Below are 21,879 nucleotides of genomic sequence, written 5' to 3' on the forward strand. Positions count from 1 at the left end.
GGAAGTAGGAGTGGCATCCACTTCCTAAACACATGCCTCTAGAAACTCAATGAGCTTGGAGAAACAACGATAGTTATAGAAAGGTTTCAGGATCGCTATGAGTCGTGCTTGGCTCGACAGCAATAAACAATAACACCACCACCACCACCACCACACTGTTCTAATTCCCACAAATGTGTCATTTAAAATAAAACCCACTGCAGTTGAGGGCCCGGTGAGAACTGTGCTCCGGGGGGGGGGGCTTTCAGTGGCTACATTTTAGGAGAGTGGCTTGCTGCCCTTGCCTCTGAGATGTCCCCAGTTGTAATGGAGCCTCGAACTTTTCCATTCGAGCCTCCATCATTTTAAATAGGAGTTTTTCAATCATGCTGACAAGCTGCAGATTATTTAATCACTACCTTACTCTTGCATATTATCGGACATTTAATAATTTACAAGTTATCTTAGATTTAGACAAAAAGACAACTCAGTCACAAAATGGGCAAATATTTCAACAAAGAAGACAATCAAATGACCACCAAACACAAGAAGAAATGTATCACTGGTCATCACAGAGATGTAAACTGACAAGACAATGAGATGCAGTTTCACCCCCACTAGGATGACTAAGGTAGCAAATAAACAAACCCTGGAAAACAACAAAGGTTTGGTATTGGAACTCTAGTGGCCTAGTGGTAAGAAACCACACTTTGAATCCACCAGCTGCTCCGTGGGAGACGTACGGGCAATCTCTTGTGATATTTATTGCCTCTGAAAACCTGCTGGAGATTCCCATTCAATGACACACTACAACAATAACAACCCATTGCTAATGAAAATACAAAATTATATAGTTAAAAACCCCTAAATGTAGAAGGATTATCTGATCCTAGTTTTATATCCAAAAGATAGAATTAGCCTAAATGCCCATCAACAGAATGGATAACCAAAGCATGGTAGAAACTACAACAGAATCCTACTCAGCCAGAGAAGCGAAATTTTGATACATGCTACCATCTGGATGGAGGTTGAAAACATTAAGCCAAATTAATCACAAAAGGGCAAATCTTGAGTAATGTCATTTTGAGCTCTGGTGGCCTAGTGGTTAAGAAACTGCACTGACAACACAAAGGAAGGGTGTTCAAATCCACCAGTGTCTCCGTAAGAGAAAGATGAGCAATCCGTTCCCGTGTAATTTATTGTCTCTGAAAACCCATTAGAGGGTCAGTTATGAGTCAGTTCCCATTCAGTTGCACATAACAACATCACTGATAGAAGGCCAATAAAAGTTAATTACTATAATTCTTGTCAATAAGTTGTACACCTGTAAAAAGTGGAATTGGCAAATGAAAAAAGTTGTATGACAGATATGTTTACAACAATGACAAAAATAAAAAGAGTAGCTTCTGAGATTGCGGGTCATGGTTTCATGAGACATTTCCGTTAATTGGCTTAATAATAAAGTGTTTCTGTTTAACCTTCTGTAGTTGACCTAGGGTTTAAAAGCTCACCTGTGGCCATCAAGGCACAACTGGTCTTTTCCCCACCCCATCCAGAAACAACAGAGGAAGAAGACATCGGATAGGAGGAGGATATGGAATGTGGGGTTAATTGCCTTCATGAACAATTGCCTCCTTTGCCACAGACCAGAAAAACTAATGGTACCCGACCACTATTACAGAACATTTTAATCAAAATTCTATAGAAGAATTTGATCAAAAGAGGGGGGGAAATAGAAAAGAATTTAAAATTCTCATGGACTCCAGACTTCCTGGAGACATGGGCTTGAATAAAATCCTGACGCTATTAGCTTGAAATGATCTTTAAAACTTTAACCAAAAATATGCCCTGAAGTCATCTTTAAACCAAGTAATAGTTAAGCTGCTTGCTGTTATAGTAATCCATAGGGACCCTATGTATAACAGCTCTGAAACTTGTCTATCTGGAGCCAACTCCATTGTCTCTGACACACCTACCCTCATTACCCCAGTTTAATTAGTAAATAAAAAATCTAGCTTCAGCATCACACTCTTAAGGTCTAGCTATTATGTTTGTAAAAGTGGAGGGTCAGTGAAGGAAACCCTTCAACGAGATGGACTGACCCAGTGACCACAGGAACGGGCTCAAATGCGTCGGAGAGGGTGAGGATGCTTCAGGAACAGGGTCACTGTGAACCTTACTCGATTTAAGACACGTAACAACAGCCTCATGTGGGGGGATCAAACTGACAATAGTAACTCAAAAGATCAGACAGGGCAGTGAACTTATGGGGTCAGGAACAACTCAAAAGAATTTGGCAATGATCACGCAACTTGAAGAATATAATCAAGATCACGACACTGTACACATAGAAACCTTTCATATGTCATGTATATGCTCAACAACAACAGAATAAGGAAAGGACTAAAACAATTTCTCTGAGATATGAATCCTAAAGTGAAAGACCACAGTAATTTACAGCTTTCATGACACTTTTTTCCCAAATTGTTTGATGGAAAGACCAAAGGAATCTACTGTTGCACTGACAAAAAGGAGGCGTCCTTGAAGAGCTTGACTATTAACTAAAAGGTTGGTGGTTCAAACCCACTGGAGAAAGACCTGCTTTCATAAAGATTACAGCCAAGAAAATCCTCTGGGGTAGTACTGCTCTGTCGCGTGGGGCAAGTGTGAATTGAAAATGACTCTACAGCACTTTCCAGCAACGGCGAATCTAAGTAAGTAAAATACCTACTGAAGTGAAAACAGAAGCTACCACTGGAACACCCTTGCAGAATTAAGTGTCCATACATCAGTAACAACCTGAGTAACTGGTTCCGGGCCAATAACCTCTGGTGTCACCCATTCTGTCTTGTGGCCCATAGTAATTGTAATTTACTAAGAATTCCCTGTGTGCCAGGAATGCTACGAAACATGTGATTTAGAACAGCAAAAAGAAACACTGCCTGGTCCTGGATCCTTCCCATTACTGGCTGCAGACTGTACCATGCAGAGTCGTCACTGACTGACTGGCAGAAGCAGACAGCCAGGTTCATCTTGTTGTCTGTCAGTCTGGAAGCTCTGCTAAAGTAAGCGCAGCCTCACAGCAGCTCACAACCTCCCTGTGACAGATAAGTGGTGGCTTTACTTCTGGGACTTGAACCCAAGTCTCCTGTGTGGGAGGCGAGAGACAGACCACAAAGCCACCAAGACCTAGCTTGAAATGGCAGAAGATGCTACTGCAGATAGGGTGAGGCCAGAGGAGCCAGCTGGTCCCCTCAGTGCCTAGAGGTATCCCAGTAGGATCCCTGATTCTCCTCAGGAGAGGAAAGAAACATCTAAAAGCCACCAGCCCGGGATCAATGCCACAGTCCTAGAACCAACTCTCCAGAGATCTCAATCCCAAAGATTTGGGAAGCCCTGTAGCAAATAAGTGAAAAACTGAATCCTTTTATTTCCCCCCATTCCCACCACAGGGAGTTCCAGCCCAAAACCTAGCATGGCTGTTTGAAGACCACCTGTTTCCTCAAAGACACTGTCACTGTCAAGGTGAGACTTCCAGTCCCAGGGATCAGCTGAACAATGGGCTTGCAGACACTGAACCCAACACTCTGGTGTGGGAACCTGGATGTCTCCTTACTGCTCTCGCCTCACTCTCTGCAGGTAAAAACCATCAGAGAGGGATAAATAATGTATACTGCATTGAAACAGATGAGGGAGAAAACTGTTTGAAAGGGATCTATGATTGGGTATTATTGTCATGACAGGAGCCCAGAACCAAGGCTGCATAGTGGAGTGAACCTGGGGGTAGGGATTGTAAAACAATGAAAGAATTTTTCTTTTACTTTTCAAAAAGAAGAGTGAATTAGGGGGGAGAGGTGGGCAGGGAGAAAAGTGAAACAATGAATGAATGGAAATCCAAAATCTCTGTAAACTTTCATTAAAATTAATAGAAGATAATGGAAAAAAATGAAACCTTCAGACAATTTCATTTCAAATAACAGCTTCAAACCAGCCCCTCCTCCATGCTTATTCATGGAGGTATTTTCATACTTGCAGCACCGATGTCCTGTATTTAAAACCTCAGCGCACACACACACACACACACACACACACACACACAACGGGATCAGCTCTTGAGTGGCCCTGCTGCCCAGCACCCAAAGTGGCTCCCTGCGCCATTTTTTTTTTTATTTCCAGTCATTCTTTGTTACATTTTTCTCCCCTCCCAATCCTCCCCCCAGTACACTCCCCTCTTGGAAAAGTAAAAGTAAAATTCTTTCATTGTTTTACAATACCTCCCTCCAGGTCCTCTCCACTATGCAGTCTTCGCTCTGGACTCCCGTCATGACAAAAATACCTAATCACATATCCCTTTTAAACAGTTTTCTCCCTCACCTGATTCAATGCAGTATACATTATTTAACCCATTTTTCTCAGTATCCCCCAACCCCGATGTCAGTCCTGTTTTACAATAGTGGTGCCATGCAGTATTTGTCCTTTTGTGACTGAGATACTTCACTCAGCATAATGTCCTCCAGGGTCACCCATTTTGAATAATATTGCATGAGTTCCTTGTTTTTCAATGCAGCATAGTATTCCATTGTGCGAATATACCACAGCTTCTCTACCCATTCGTTTGTTGATGGGCACTTAGGTTGTTTCCAACTCCTTGCTATTGTAAAAAAAGCCGCGATAAACATGGGTGTGCATATATCTGCTTGGGTGGCAGTTATGGTCTCTTTGGGGTATATTCCCAGTAGTGGAATTTCTGGGTCAAATGATATTTCTATTTGCAACTTTTTGAGAAAGCGTCACACCGCCTTCCATGGTACTGGTACAATGACAGACACATAGATCAATGGAATAGAATTGAGAACCCGGAAATCAACCCATCTATCTATGGTCAACTGATTTATTTTTTATTTTATTTTTTTGCCAACTGATTTTTGTCAAGGAGATGAAATCAGTTAAGTGGGGAAACGACAGCCTTTTTAACAGTGTTGGCAAAATTGGAAAAGTATTTGCAAAAGACTCAAGCAAGATCCACACCTCACTCCATATACAAGAACCAACTCAAGGTGGATCATGGACCTAGGACTAAAACCAAGGACTATAAACTTCATTAAAGAAAAGCTTGGAAGAATGCTAGAAGTCCTAATCCACAACATAAACAGTCTTCCAAGTATCCTGAAAAACCTACAACCAGGAGAATATAAAATAGACTAATGGGACCTTCTAAGAATCAAATCCCTATGCACATCCAAAACTTCTCCAACAGGGTAAAAAGGGAAGCCACAGACTGGGGAAAAAGTTTTTTGTAATGACATGTCAGATAAGGGACTTCTATCTAGAATTTGTAAAATACTTGAGCGCCACAAGATAAAGGTAAAGAACCCAATTGAAAGATGGGCACAGGACATGAACAGACACTTCAACAAAGAAGACTTTCAGCTGGCTAACAAACACATGAAGAAATGTTCAGAATCCCTAACTAAGAGAAATGCAAATGAAAACGACTATGAGATAGATATCATCTCACCCCAGTCAGAATAGCAAAATTTAACAGAATAGCAAGCAACAAATACTGGTGAGATTGTGGAGAAACTGGATTCCTGTGCCATTTTTAAAAAGCACTTAGTGGAAATTTTCCAACACGCCTTTTTAAGGGACCAATCATTTTGCAACGGACTTCACACCACAATCATTTGTGACCTGCCACAGTTGTGTGTGCTCCCCTGGGCTCAGGCCAGCACCTGGCTTTCCCTTTTGACAGTGCTCAGTCTCCTTCAGCCCCCAGCGCTGAGGGCAGGTTCATGGCAAATCATTAGCCAGGCTGTTTTATCAATGGTCTCTATCCGCGTTCTTAGGTGCAGACAGAATGCTGTCTACAAAGGGCAGTCCTGCAATTCAGGGCCCTTCCCGCAGAAGTTTACTTGGTGGAAAGCAAGACCCTTGAGGCAGCATTTCACAGCCACCGAGTGAAGCTTGTGGCTCCTGGTTTCCAGCTGTGGAAGCTGAGGCAGACAGCACTGGGGAAATCTGTCCCACATCACGTCAATCTAGCTGTGGCTAGATCGTTGGCATGTGGGCACATGTATGTGCCACCACACTACCGACACTAAATACAGCTACAAGGTGGTTAGAGGAAGAGCCCTGGCAGTGCAGTGGTTAAGTGTGTTGCTGTTAACCAAAAGGTCATTGGTTCGAACCTACCAGCCACTCTGTGGGATAAAGATGTGGCATTCTCAGGAAACATTACAGCTTTGGAAACTCTCCGGGGGAAGTTCTCATCTGTCCTTTAGGGTCACTATGACTCAACGGTTGTGGGTTTGGGGTTATGTGGCAAGGACAGGGGGAAGGACTATGCCACCAGAACTCCTTCTAAGGAAGCCTGTTGTTGTTGTGTGCTGTCTTGTCAGAACTGACCCATAGCTGACCCTCCAGTAGGTTTTCATAGGCAGTAAATGGCACAGGAGAAGACTGCCCATCTTTCTCCCACAGAGCAGCTGGTGGATTAAAACCATGTCTTTGGGATTGCAGCACAATTTCTTACCACTAGGCTACCAGAGGAACTCTGTGATGGTGTCTTCCTCAGCAGAAAGGAAAATAAAGACACAGGAACGTGAAGTGACTATGGCAGCAGTGAACAGCAGGCCGAGTGGTGCGCAGGGCTCCTGTGCAGCAGTTTCTGTGAGGTTTCTTAAGGCCCCACTCTCCTCACATGGCAGCACCTCTATAAAGATGCCATTCAACATTCCTTAAAGCATGGTTGCCCGCCACCAGTTAACTCCCACTGGGCTTTCCCAGAAGCAGCTCTGGGGGCCTAGTGGTAAGAAACTGTGCTGCAATCCCAAAGGCACATGGTTCTAATCCACCAGGTGCTCCATGGGAGAAAGATGGGTAATCTCCTCCTGCACAATTTACTGCCTTGGAAAACCCAAGAGCACACAGCAACAACAACAGGCTTCCTCAGAAGGAGTTCTGGTGGTGCAGTCCTTAGTAAATTGCACTGCTAATCCTAAAGTGGCGTCTCTCTGGTGGTTCAAATCCACCAGCTGCTCTGTGGGAGAAAGATGGGCAGTCTCCTCCTGGCAATTTCCTCTCATGCAATTTACAGCCTCTGAAAACGTGCTAGAGGGCCAGCTATGAGTTCTGACTGACAACGAGTAAGGTTTCTACTTAAGGGTGAGGCTGGCTGAGTGAAACGACTCTTGTCTTCCACGCAAGAGATTCTGGTTCCATCCTGGTCAATGCATCTCAAACGCAGCCCTTCAGTCTGGGGAGGCTTGCGTGTTGCTATGATGCTGACCAAATTTTATTGGAATGTCCAGATAAGATGGATGAGGAAGAAAGGCCTGGAAATCTACTTCTAAAAATTAGCCACTGAAAGCTTTATGGATCATAACATTATTCAAACTCAAAGTGAACATGGAACAGCAGAAGCCAGGCAGGGTTTTGTTTAGGGTGAGCCAGGGCTGGTTCAAACACAGATACCAACAAGGAGAAACAACAAGAAGAAGCTGTCTGGGGCACTCAGTTCTTTGGCAAAGGGCAGCGTGGCCCGTGATCTATGCAGCTTGGACCAGCTCGCTTTCCAAATGCCCCGGAGGAACGGGAGTCGATGCTGTGGTTGTTCAAGCATCCTCTGCTCCTTTATTCACATAACAACAATGGCAACTCTTCCTGCATGCCTACTATGTGTCAGCCACTGTGCAAGCTACTGCTCTGACACTTGCTAGGCTCACAAAACTCCCCAACAACCCCATTAGGTGGATGCAGTTAGCTTTCTTTTTATAGAAAGGGAAATGAAAGCTTAGCAAGATTATGAACAAGACCAAGGTCACACAGACCTCAGCAGGGCTGGGACGAGAGCCCAGGCTGGCCTGGCCCCAGAACCCATGTCCTCTCCAGTTCACCGTCCGCTTCAGATGTTATTTCCTCTCTACATGTTAGCAACACGCTGTCTCTCACATCTTCCACACAGTAATTCTCATTTTCAGAGCTGGCCCTGGCTACAACTCGAAAGTGAGAGACTTACTTTAGGAGCTTCCTTCTCTGCCTCTTCTGGCCATTCCTACAATTAGCTGCCTTTTTATTTGCCTGGAAACTAGTGGAAAGAAGATACGCTGCAATTCCAGAAACATGTGGTTCAAATCCACCAGCTGCTCTGCAGGAGAAGGATGGGTAAACTCCTCCCTGTGCAATTTACTGCCTCTGAGAACCCAGTGGAGCACCAGCTATGAGCTGGGTCCAACTCAATGGCACCCACCACCATCACCACCACTACCAACTACCACCAGCACCAACTACCACCACCATCACCACCACCACCTACCACCTACCACCACCACCACCACCCACCAACCACCACCACCACCACCATCAACCACCAACCACCATCATCACCCACCACCATCACCACCAATGAATAATAAGGTGCAAATTTCTGGCATCAGTCACTGTTCAGTAGGATTTAGGGAGTCACAGAGAATTTTTAGGGTCCTTAACAGTATTTCCTTCAGCCTACTAACAGGTGAACCAGAACAAATAGACATGTGTAGGGAACACTCTCTCACTGCCAGGAGCTTTCAAAGGATTATGGATTATGTTTTTCTGGAGAGCAATCTAGTGGTAACAGAGGAAACTAAGAGCTCTTCACAGCCTTTGATCTGGTAATCTGGCGATTTTACTAGAAAACAGACCCTAAGGAAACGACTCCTGACACTGCGCCCTCACCCCTTCCCAGCTATTTCTCCTTAATAATTATTCTTAGCAGCATAGTTCATAATAGCAAGTACCAAGGATTTCTACCAGCAGACAACTGAAACGGCATGTTGCTTCACCTGTGGATGTGAAATGTTGTGAGATATTGCCAAGTCAAGTTCTGACTCATAGCGCCGTCGTTCCCCCCCACCCCCCGCGACAGTACAAATGCCTCCCAAAAGGGTTTTCTGGCCACAGTCTGGATGGGAGCAGATTGCCACATGCAGAACCACTAAAACTGCCAAGGGTGCTGGTCAGTCTTGGGGTGCTTAACTGCTGTGCCACTTGGGCTCCCTGAATGTGAAATAAAAACAAAGCAAAACCACAACCTCAGATCCACTGCTCTCAGGTTGATTCTGACTCATTGCAGCCTGGTAGGGCAGAACAGAGCAGGGCCTTGGGATTCCAAGGCTGTAGGTCTCTCTCTCTCATGGTCTAACTGACGGATTCGAAACGCAGACCTTTCAGCTAAAATAAAATGCTTTGATCCACCGTCTCACCAGGGCTCTTGCATGTTCACAAACTTTTAAATAATTTTAATCATTACTTTGTGAAACTCTTGGTACCAGCAGTCAGGAAATCAAGAGATTAATTGTATTGGGAAAGTCGCCGTCAGAGACCTCTCCAGAGTACTGAAGAGCAACGATGTCAGTCTGGAGACTAAGATGTGCCTGATCCAGGCCAAAGTATTTGCAATTGCTTGCTATGCATCAGAGAGCTGAACAATGACTAGGGATAATAGAAAAAGAATTGATGTCTTTGAGCTGTGGTGCTGAAGAAGAGTACTGAATATACCATGTACTGCTAAGAAAACGATCAGGTTCATCCTAGGGAGGGTGAAACCAGACTGTTCCTTGGAGGCACAAATTCTGAGGCTTCATCTGACATTCTCTGAGCATGTTACAAGGAGGGACTGGTCCTTGGAGAAGGACATCATGCTTGGAAGGGTAGAGGGACAGAGAAAGAGAGGGAGAACATTGATGAGACAGACTGATACAATGACTGAGTTAATGAGGGTAGGTGTGTCAGAGACAGTAAAGTTGGCATAGGATAGAGCAGGTTTCAGGGCTACTGCACATAGTGTTGCTGTTGCTATGAGTAGCAAGCAACTTGACAGCATATAACAACAACTTTGTGAAAAGGGAGCACTGGAGACCTAGTGGCAAGAAGGTATGCTGCAATCCCAAAGGCCTGTGGTTTAAATCCACCAGATGCTTCATGGGAGAAGGATGAGCATTCTCCTCCCGTGCAATTAACTGCCTCTGAAAATCCACTGGACGGTCAGCTATGAGTTGGTTCTGACTTGACGGTACACAGTAACAACTTTGTGAAAACATGTAAAAACACTTAATATCTATATAAGGATGGAACCGTGGATGCCTCTGAGTTGTGATATTGGAGAAGAGTACTGAATGGACTACCAAAAGAACAAACAGATGTGTCTTGGAGAAGGTGCAGCCAGAGTGCTCCTTGCAGGCAAAGATGAAGCTTCGACTCATATTTTGGGCACGTTCTTAGAAGAGGTTATTCCTCAGACAGGGATGTTATGTTTGGAAAGGTAAAGGGTCAGTGAAGGAGAGGAAGACCCTCAATGAAATGAAATGAACAGACACAGTGATGGCAGCAATGGGCTCAAGTAGTGTCAGAGATGAAGAGGATGGCGCAGGATAGGAAAAGGTTCAGAACTGTTTTTTGTAGGGTCGCTTTGTACCATACTTGATGGCACATAACAACAATAATAACAACAATAAAGACAGGAAAAGAGTGGTATAAGACGTATTGCTTAATTGGTTCTGTTTTTGTTAAAACTGTTTAAATCCATAAAGCGCATGGCTATTGAGTCAATTCTGGTTCATAACAACCCTCAGTTGAGTTTTTGAGCCTGTAAATCTTTATGGGAAGACACTTCCCATCATCCTCCTTTCAAGCAGTAAGTGGATTCAAACCACTGACCTTTTGGTTAGTGGCCTGACAACATGCTATGTCACCAAAGTACTTTTAAATCCACATAGGGAAAGAAAGGGGGGGGGAATGGCAAAACAATGCCCCACAATTATGTAATGTACCCTTAACAAGACAATACAAGGTAGAGAAAAGAAATGTACTTAAAACAAACCAATCATATTCTGTGGAGTGGCTTCTGACTTAATCGACAGAATTAACCATGATGACAACTCTAGAAGTTGACTGTCACACCTTTCTTCATAGGCACCTTGGGGTAGATTCAAACAGTCAGCCTTTCTGATAGCAGCTGTGCATCCAACCACGTGCACCACTGAGGTTAGAAGAAAAACATGGGTAGAAGTCAAACTTCATTCATTCACTCGCTCCTACTTCTTGACAGCATCTCCTTGGCACTGGCCAAGTTCAGTCTACAAGGATGTGAGCAACTGGGCTTTCACAGTGGTAATCAGACACACTTTAGAAGGGTCCCTCAGGGTTGGGGCACTTTCCAGATGCCCAGTTAATGTTCACCTTCATCCCAATGGTGGGAGCAGGCTCTTGCCTGGTGATGCGGCCTTGAAGACCTGAAGCAGGTGGAAAACCTACTCCACTGGACGCCACCTGCAGCCAGAACTCTGCTCCTAATAACACTAGGCCTTTTGTTACCCCGGCTTTCCAGGTCCAACATGGTAGGGGCAGGCCTCTCAAAGAATTCATTAAACCTCTTTATCTGAGAAATTTCCCTGTCCACTCCTAAACACACACTGGGCAAGTTGCACATTTACACACTGGAGTCACCTCAGCTTGAGTGACAATGGGTGGCTTCCAGCTTGGATTCTACCTTCAGGTGGCACAGCTAACAATCCTGCCCCAGGGACACCGAGGGGACAGTTAAAAGGTGAGCAAAGTTGGTTTCTTCAGAGAGAAGATACATAAACCAGGTTCCCCAAGGTTTAAAATACCTGTGAAGCTGACTGAATCTTCCCAATATTGTCCTGAGGCAAAAATGGTGGCCTTTGCCCAGGTGTCTTGGACTGAGCGAGTAAAAGGCAGGCATGTCCTTTCCAGGTCCTAGGGAGGGACTAGTTGGTCCTGGAAGTCCAGGGCAGACAGGACGCCCAGGTTACACTCACACCTCAGCAGTCACTGGTGCAGCAAAAGGACGCCAGCCAGGGCTGGGCCCCCACATCTGTCCTTCTTAAAAGGTCTCTCATGCTCTACCAGCTTCAGGAGTCACTGGCAATGCGGACCAAACACACCATCTTTGGAATCAGAGAGATCTGGGCTCGACTCCCAGTTCTGTCACTCATTAGCTCTGGAACTTAACCCCCGAAGCCCCAGTTTCCTTATCTATAAAATGGGGTCAATCACCCCCACATCAGAGGATTCAAATGAACAGGTGCCTCTATAGTACACTGAGCCCCCATCTCAGCACGTGTCACACTCTGTGCTTGCAAGGGGACGGTCTACCTTTCCTGAGCACACCTTGAGGGCAGTCAGCGTGCTCACTCTTCTTCTGGGCATTCAGTACAGGAGGTCTCTGGTTGGCACCCACCGTGCCATGGTTAAATTACATAAACGTGAGGATTGAGAGCACCTGCTGATGTGGTGCCAACTTGCAACAGGTATGTAGTATAACTCCATGAAAAACTGGTTAAAACACCGCCACCACAGGTAGTAGTCTTCCTTGCCATCTCCTTCTGTTCTGCACAAAAACTCATCCCATTTATAAGACTCCAGCGAGACAGGCCACTGCTGTGTTCTTCCTGTCTGCCCTGACCTCTGCCGAGTCTGTCTACTTACAGTAGAAGGCGCAAAGTCTTGACTCACTGAGTCACTCAGAGCCACTCACCCCACGGGCTGTCACGGTCCCGCAGCAGCCACTAATAACGGAACCACTTCTCTTCTCCTTGGAGTGGCAGTTGGCAGAGGCAAACAGGAAGTTGTCTTGAAGTTGGGTGTGGTTGTACCCTGTCAATACATGCGTACAGAGACACGCGCTTCCCCCCTCCGCTCCCCAGCCTCCCCAGCTCCCTCTCCTCACTTGTCAGGGGACAAGAGGTCTGAGTTATTTCCATGTGATCACAGAGCAGCCATCACCTTATACAAACAACAACCTGAGCAGCAAGGGCCTAGCTCAAGGAAAGAGGTGTGTTCTCCTGGCTTCACTCGGCCACAATGGCATTTAGTTAGTCACCATGGCATTTAACGAGCAGCTGGCTGAGTGTGTGTGTCTTCTGCATGCATGTTTCCCCCTTGTTTTGTCCCTGGCCACACAGAAAACAAAACCTTAGCTTGAAGACCGACCCGATAACGCTGCCAATCATCTTAGCGTCCCAGGCTGCCAGTGGGCTGGCCATCCGCATTTATTCAGTGCCCACTGCACACACACACTGGACCAAGGACCACCAGTGACCAGGAAAAAAAGACGGTAAATATGGGTCCTGGGTTTCAAGCAATTTGTAAAGTTTGAACTAGAAAAGACTTGAAACATTTCTTAACACAAGTTACATAATAAACAGGACAAAGGAAAGCAATTGCTGGGTTGATGAACAAGTGAATGCTGTTTAAGCTGCATGGCAGTGCTCACAGTGAGGGTGCTGGGGTTGGAGAGGTTCATGGCAGCTGGCTTCCTGGCACTAAGGAAGGTGTGTTATAAAAAATTTCCACTCTCTCCTTCCCAGGGCCGAGGCTTGCGCCTCCAGAAAGGCTGTCCAAAATAGACTGGTCCCCAATCCAGCCTCCTACTCCTGACCTCCTTCTGAGGCAGGAATCTCCCCACTCCACGCCTCAGACCTATTTCGGCTCTGGCTCCAGCCCACAGACAAGAGCCCTGCTTGTGCTAAAACTCAGCCTCGCTGAATGAACGCAACCAATGCTTAGTGGCGAGCAGCTGGGCCCGCGCTGACCTGTCCAGCCCCACACCAGCCTGTGTGGCGAATGTGCCCTGCGCTCACACTTACACATCCCAGGGAGGCGGCCTGGCCGTTTGGACAAGGAGGCTGAGCCAGTGACACGCCGGGCAGCGCGACTTGTGGTTGATGTTTCCTGGCTCTTGGCTGAGGGCCCTGGCCAGTCAGAACGCACCACTTCCCCTTTAAGAGAGCACGCCCAGATGAGATTAGGGAAAGGCAGAAAGAAAAGCCCGGAACAGTCAGGGTTGCATCCTCAATTTGGCAGCTGAACTTGGGTTTTCCAAACTGCACACACCAATTGTGTTCAGAGGCGCAGGGATCCTCGGATGCCCATTAGACTGTCCCTGTTTGTGAAGGGCCAGGCATCCCTTAGCCCCGCTGGATGGTGACCATGCTCATGCAGTGTGGGCCCAGTGCCCAGCGCTCCCGGCTGGCCTTGGTCCTGGGCAGCCTGCGAAAGCCTCGGGCCTATCCAGGCTGATGGGCAGAGTCCACTTCGATGTCTAGCACTATGCTTTGGAGAGAGTACAGACACCATTACGATGATCAAAAAAATACTTGGGCTGAACATTTTAACTATTAATGTTGGCAGGGAGTTTCATTCATTCCGGATACTGAAGAATTTTATTCCTTGATCTTGGCAAGGGCAGTAGGTGGGAGGGAAGGTCTACAAAAACACTGTTTCATGAGAGGCCCATTTCTATGAAATATGCAGAACAGGGGAGTCCCCAGAGACAAAGCAGGTGGAGGGTGCGGAGGATGAGGAGTGAGTGCACGGTGGGCATGGGTTTCCTGAGAGGGTGATGAAAGTCTTTTGGAAGTAGTGTGGTTGCACAACACAGCACATGTATCAAATGCCACAGAATTGTACACCTTACAATGGTTAACTTTATGCTGTGTATCTCATCTTAATATAGAAGGATCCTAGAGTGTAATTTTGGTATTCTCTCACTTTCTATTACATTCAACAAATCTCTGCAAATATCTGGCTATATTACCTGATACATCTTAAATGACCTAGGGAGCTCTGGTAGCCTAGTAGTAAGAAGCTTCACTACAATCCCGAAGGCACATGGTTCAAATCCACCAGCTGGATTATATGTGTTTTGAAAAGGGAGAAAAGTACTACACAAACCTCTGTGAAGCTGTGCTGGCTGGCAAAGCAGAATTTTAAAAAACCCAACAACCTAGGAAGTTCTGGTGGCCTAGTGGGTAAGGAGTTGCACTAATTATCCAAAGGCAAGTGCTTCGAATTCACCAGCTACTCTGAATTTACATCCTCTGAAAACCTGTCAGAAGGTCAGCTATGAGTCAGTATCTTTCCACAAATTCCGTTTCTTCTGTGGAAGTGGTTGCAGGGAAGGTACCTGGCCCAGTCCTGCTGGGGGAGTGTCTAGTGCTCCTTTCTTGCTCATTTGTAGCTACAGATAGAGATAGTTGGCTCCCGGGGGTGAGTCTGAAAGCCTTATTCTCTAGACCTGGGGTAGCAGTCAAGGGCAAACTGCTCTCACCTGGGGATGTGGCAATATCCAGACGAACACAGATGGAAGGGCAGGCCTATGCATCTGGAGGTCGAGTTTTTCCAGAGACAACTGTGAACAGCGTCCTTAGTGTTTGTTTACACCGGGATGACCTGGAGGCCAGGGATGTGAATAACGTCCCTTGGCCCAAGTCCTTCAGCGCTCCCTGTCTTCCTGGAGTACTTTGCTCTGCCTCTTTTAACTCTTCTCCCATCAATCTCAGGAGCCTGGGCAATAAGCAGGTGAGCCAAGTTCTCAGCATCCAGGTGGCTTAAGATAATAAACAGCAATATTGACACTGTCTTAGTTTCTGAGAAACAGAAGTTTAGGACTTTAACCCTAAATACAAAACCAGGCAAGATCAACTCGATTAGAAACACACAGAGGATTAGAAGAGCTATTTCTCCAAGGAAAAAATATATATATACACACAGCCAACAAGCACATGCGAAGATGCTCAATTTCGACTAGCTATTAGAGAAATACAAATTAAAACCACAATAAGATACCCTTTACACAGAGGAGAATTGCTATTATAAACAAAACAAAACCCACCAATAAAAAAAGGAGGAAACAAGTGTTGATAAGGATGTAGAGAAAGCAGAATGCACATTGCTTGGTCACTGGAATGTGAAATGTTTCAGTTGCTGTAGCAAACAATTTGGTGATTTCTCAGAAATGTAAACACACAATTACTGTATGATTCAGCCATGCCACTCCTAGGTGTGTACCCAATAGGATGGAAAATAAGCACTCAAATCCTTGTGCATGAATATTCAAACAGCTCTATTTGTACTAGTTAAAAGGTGGAAACAACACAAAGCAATAAACATAACATGATGGATGAAGACAAGACTGAAATTGTCAACAATTTCATGCTACATGGATCCACAACCAACACCCATGGTGGCAGCAGTCAAGAAATGAAAAGATGTGTTGCATTGGGAAAATCTGCTGTCAAGGACCTCTTTAAAGTGCCAACGAGCAAGGATGTCAGTTTAAAGAGTAAGGTGTGCCTGATCCATGCTACGGTATTTTCAACTGCTTCCTTTGCATCTGAAAGGTAGACAATGAATAAGGAAGACTGAAGAAATTGATGCTTTGGAATTGTGGTATTAAAGAAAAGTACTAAGGGAGCTCTGGTGGCCTAGTGGCAAGATGCTGCACTGCAATCCCAGAGGTATGTGGTTCAAATCCACCAGATGCTCTGCTGGAGAAGGAGGGGGCAATCTCCTCCTGTACCAGTCAGATCTGATTTGACAGTATACATAAAAATAATACAATAAAAATTAAAAAAAAAGTGAGCTTTATGGTAAGTTCTGGTGGCCTAGTGGCAAGAAGCTGCACTGCAATCCCAGAGATGGGAGGTTCGAATCCACCAGATGCTCTGCTGGAGGAGGGAAAAATCTCTTCCTGTACCAGTCGGATCTGACTTGACGGTACACACATTAAAAAACAAAACCAAAAAAGTACTGAATGTACTATGGACTGACAAAAGAGCAAATCAGTCAGTCTTGGGAGAAGTGCAACCACGGTGCTCCTTAGAAGCAAGGATGGTGAAACTTCATCTCACATACCTTGAACATGTTGCCAGGAAGGGCCAGTCCCTGGAAAAAGCCATCATGCTGGGAAACGTGGGGGTCAGCCAAAGAGAACAAGACCCTCGAAGAGGTGGACTGACTCAGTGACTACCACACTGAGTTGACACAAACCGTTAAGGATGGCACAGGACTAGGCAGCATTCAGATGTGTTGTTCCCAGGGTTGCTGCATATGGTTGTTGACCTGATGGCACCAACAATAACAACAATATAAAAAGAAAGTTCTGATACACATGACAGCGTTTGTTGTTAGGTGTCTGAGTTGAGTATGACTCAGAGTGACCCAATGAACAACAAATATGAACCCTGACCTATCCTGTGCCATCCTCAGCATCAATGACACACGTGGGCCCACGGCTGTAGTCACTTGTCATAATATGCATGACCTAAAGAAAGAAGGAAAAAGAGAAACCCAAAACAAACAACTAACCAGCACCCAAAATAAAAAAATAAGAAAAAACTACGACCCAAGTGAAAATAATTAGTCATGAAAGGTCCTATAATGTTGGAATTCTTTTATATGAAAAATAGGCTTATGCATAGAAATAAGCAGACTGGTGGCGGCCATGGGCTAGAAAAAGGAGAGCAGAGAGTAATCATCTAATAGTTTGAAGACTTTATTTTGGCATTCTGAAAATGATCTGCAACCATGCAAAGTTGTACCTAAATGGCTGTACCTAAGACACTACATCCCACTGAACTGTTTATTCTAAAACGTGCAATTTTATGTGAAGTGAATTTCACCTCGATACAAAAATATCTACAGAAAGTAAGGTGTAAGACAATCCACAAACAGACAGATTCAGGATAACTGCAAGTTACCTTCAAAATCCTTCTTGGCATCACTTAAAGGAGGTAATTGTTAAATTAAGGTAATCACAGTGGCCAGCAGGAAACAGCAGACAGGCGCTTAAATGAAGACTGTGTTTTCCTAATACAGCCAATTCAGCATCATGAGAAAGTGTGAATTTGTTTTAAAATCTCTGTCTGTCTGTCTGTCTGTCTGTCTGTCTCTCTCTCTCTCTCACACACACACACACACACACACACACACACACACACACACGAGATTATTTGGCATTTCTGTCCTCCGATTCAGCATTGAGATCTCCTTTTGTTTATGTATTGATAATGATCTTAGACGGCTGCTGGACTTTGGTAGGGGTGAGTGGTTTTGTTTATAATGTCTTTACTTGGTCAAATAAAGGGCAGGCGAATCTGAGATTAAACACAAAAAAAGTCTAATCAAGCAGGTAAGCACCACCTGCTTTTCCACAAATGCCAACCCTTTTAACCAGATTTCCACCCAAGGGATCCAGGTCTTAGACCTTGAAGTTGGAGTGGAGTAGCAGACTGCCTACAAGAAGAGGAGATCTGTCATCCAAGCCCTGCTCCTTCCCTGTTGTTGCTGTTAGGCGCCATGGTGTTGAGCACAACTCACTGTGATCCTATGAACAACAGATCTGAATCCTGTCCTATAGTGTGCCATCCTTAGAATCTTTGAGACACTTGAGCCCACTGCTGAGGTCACTGTATTGATCTTATTGCGGGTCTTCCCCTCTTTCGGTGACCCTCCCCCAAGCATGCTGTCCTTTTCCGAAGAATAGCCTCTTTCCTTGCAACATGCCCAAAGCATGTGAGATGAAGCTTTGTCATCCTTGCCTCCAAGGAACACTCTGGCTGCACTTGTCCCAAGACCTATCTGTTAGTTCTTTTGGCAGTTCATGGGATATTCCGTATTCTTCTCCAACACCACAACTCAAAGGCACTATTTGCCTCTCCCATACTCTTGTCAAGAGGTTGCCAGGCCTTGCTTCTGCAATGCAGGAGTGAAGTGGGAGTAGCACTTCCAAAGGCCACATCAGGCTACAGGGTGTCAGCTCTGCAAAATTCTCTCCAGTGCTGAGCTTTGTGTAACGTCCATATACTACTCCTATATCTACATATGAGAATCAGTTTCCATGTGATGCCTTGCCAATTATTTGTTCCCTTAGATGTATGTGCTTTTCTTCAGGTAAGTCCCACACCACCCCTGTCTCCCTGATGTATTTTTATAGCATTTTTCACAAGACAGCATTTCTAGGACTCTCCTGATCTCTAGGTCCTCTCTGGCTCCCACAGCTCTTCCCAGCAATGGTGCTAAGAAGCACGTACGTTACAGATGTGGTCATTTCGTATATATTCACAGCTGTATATTCCCAATATTGTTCTCCTATAGTGCAGCTGGAGAGCCAACTGAGATTTTCTGTTTGGTTTCCCCTCTTCCTTTCATTCTGATAGCCACGTCACTCCTAGGTCTTATTCTACACATTTTGTTGTCAAGCCATGTACCCACGGGAGTCCCTTGAAAATGTCAACATGCCAGGTTCAGTCGACTGCTCCAGCCTGCTGAAATCTTTCTGGACTACATTCCATTCACACATCCATTCTTCCTCCCAAATCTATCACCTGAAAACCTAATAAGCCTGCCACCAATGCCATTCATCCTCTGAATGACCATTCACAAAGGGGAAAAGGACAGGGCCATGCGTGCAACTCGATCCATCCCCCAGAGCCTCTGACCTGAGAAAAGCGCCCTTGAGCCTCCAGCCATTCAGGGCAGGGCTGTCACCTGGCTCACAGCTACTCATCTTCCTGGTAAGGACCGCACAGGCCGGTGGATGAACGGAACTAATGACAGCCTCTCTTAGAGATTGTGAAGATCAAGAGTAAAGCTCTCGCAGCACGCCAGCAGTGCACTGCACACAAGAAGCAATCGTATGCTGCCTGTTACAACTGACAGGATACATACCAAATCACTGGTTTCCCAACTCCCAAACTACTAACCCTATTGGCAACCAACACAGACACTGTGTTGTTGTCGTTGCTGAGTTAGAGATGACTTATAGCTGACTATTACAGTGGGTTTTCAGAAGCAATAAATTGCACAGGAGACTGTCCATCCTTCTTCCAAGAAGCAGCTGGTGGAATTGAACCATGTGCCTTTGTGCTAGGAAGAAAGGCCTGGTGACCTTGCTCAGAAAATCAGCCCCTGAAAATCCTACGGAGGGCAACAATCTGATCGCCTCATGCCCAGGGCTGCCAATCAGAAGTGAACTTGAGGGCAGTCAGCCACAAGCTCAGAATAGGCCATTTCATCACGGCAGGCCCACTAGCAAGATACTGGGTGTGCAGTGTGATCCAAGCCACTCCAACCATAGTAAAGTGAGTCGCACGAATTTCGTTTCCTCGTGCATAGATAGATAGATAGAAGCTCTGGTGGCCTAGTGAGTACGGAGTTGCACTACACACCTGAAGGCAGGTGGTTTGAACCCAATAAGCTACTCCACCAGCTTCTTTGAGGGAGAAAGAGAAGAGATTTGCAGCATCTGAAAAACCTTATGGAGGGTCAACTATGAGTCAGTTCCGACTTCACACCAATGAAGGTTTTTTTTAGTGTATATGAAAGTTGTATTTAGACTTCATCATAATCCATCCAAGGAGCTTTGGTGGCACAGTCTGTACCGTGTGGCACTAATAACCTAAAGAACGGGAGTCTCGAAAAACAAGGAATTCATGAAGTATTATGCAAAATGGGTGACTATGGAGGACATTATGCTAAGTGAAATATCTCAGTCACAAAAGGACAAATACTGCTTAGGTCCACTGATGTAAAACAGGACTGACATGGGAGGAGACTGAGAAGGTGGGGATGAATGCTGTATACGGCACTGAAACAGATGAGAACTGTTTAAAGGGGATGTATTATTGGGTATTATTGTCATGACAGGAATCCAGGAGAAGGCTGCACAGAAGAGTGGACTTGGGGGCGGGGGAGAGACTGCTTAACAATGAAAGAGTTTTTTTCTTTTACTTTTCAAGGAGAAGAGTGAATTGGGGGAGGGGGTGGACAGGGAGAAAAGCACAACAATGAATGATTGGAAACCCTGTCTCTCTAAACTTTCATTAAAATTAATAAAAAAGAAATGGGGCTGGGGGAAAGAATAGGAGTCTCCAGTGGTTTGAATCCACTGGTGGGCAGTTAGTCTCCAGTCCCCTTGCAATTCACAGTCTCAGAAACCCCACTGGCGGGGCGCTGAGTCGGAACCAACTTGACAGCAATGAGAAGCAGCAAGCTAGGAAATGTGCAATAACACTGCGGAGAATTCAAAATAGTGCTAGGATTTCACCCACATGTGACACTAAAACACGGCGAGCACGTGCTGTTAGAAACCCAGGCTTGTTTACATTTTTTTTAAAAAAAATGTTATCTGCAAAGAGCAATAAAGCAAAGTCAATAAAACGAGGTATGCTTCCCCAGCAAAAATCCTAACAAATACAGACAAGACAGCAAGGATCATCACACCACAGACTCTATTAACAGATCACGGAGTTTGCCCGAAAAGATGCGAAAAGGCGATAAAGGCCTTTAACAAGCCCTGGAGCCCACCGGCTCACAGCTCAACCCAAAGGCAGGAGGTTTGGATCTAGCAGCGGCTCCACAGGAGAAAGATGGGCAATCTCTTCCCATGTGGTTTGCTGCCTCTGAAAACTCTCTGGAGGATCAGTTAGGGGTCAGTTCTGACTTAATATCACATAACAACAACAATAATCTATAATGACTGCAAAACTTTAGGGAGGCTGTATCAAGCTAGGTGGGCTGTGGACACCATCTATCACTCATCTCAGAGAATAGAGCACTGAGAAAGGAACTCAGAACTGCACAGTTATGGGCTACTTCTAGAGACATACTCCTCTGTCTTTCTCCCATTCTTGCCATTACTGTCCCCTTCCCCCAGAGAGACTGTACCTGGTTCCTTTCAAGCGTGTGTGCCAGAACCTCTCTGCCATGTGCTTACTCCAGTGTTCTGGAGCTGCCTGAGATGAAATGAACTGTGTCTGCTTTGAACTCCCGGCCCCTACGCTTGTGGGTAAGAGCCTTTTTTGGAAATGGGAGTTCCTTTGGCCTTGTGGGTAGGAAGTTGCTCTGCCAACTTAAAGGCGAGCAGTTTGAATCCATTAGCTGCTCTGTGGGGAAAAAATAGACAATCGAGCACAATTTACAGCTTCTGAAAGCCATCTGGAAGGCCAGCTAATGCCTCAATTCCTACAGCGAATGCTATGTTAATGAAGTCATACCAAGGCAGGGTGGGGACCCAGCCACTTGAATTACAAAAGAACAGAGGTGTGGGGGTGGGGA

The 21,879-nt window shown here is 45.4% G+C and overlaps 1 protein-coding gene across 2 annotated transcripts in view; it reads right to left on the minus strand.

The window, feature by feature from the left end:
* The window catches only part of ATXN7L1 (ataxin 7-like 1), a 336,816-nt gene that overhangs the window by 61,349 nt on the left and 253,588 nt on the right, over positions 1-21,879 (minus strand). Inside the window, exon 1 of one of the 2 annotated variants that reach the window (XM_006882620.1) lies at positions 13,629-13,742. The exons of the other annotated variant lie outside the window; for it this stretch is intronic. The gene's annotated coding sequence lies outside the window, so the exon portion shown is untranslated. Of the gene's footprint in view, positions 1-13,628; positions 13,743-21,879 lie in introns of those variants that run through there. 2 annotated transcript variants of the gene reach the window in all.

This window comes from Elephantulus edwardii, unplaced genomic scaffold (assembly GCF_000299155.1).
Source record: "Elephantulus edwardii isolate Elephantulus edwardi_28Jun2011 unplaced genomic scaffold, EleEdw1.0 scaffold00022, whole genome shotgun sequence".
Classification (NCBI taxonomy): Eukaryota; Metazoa; Chordata; class Mammalia; order Macroscelidea; family Macroscelididae; genus Elephantulus; species Elephantulus edwardii.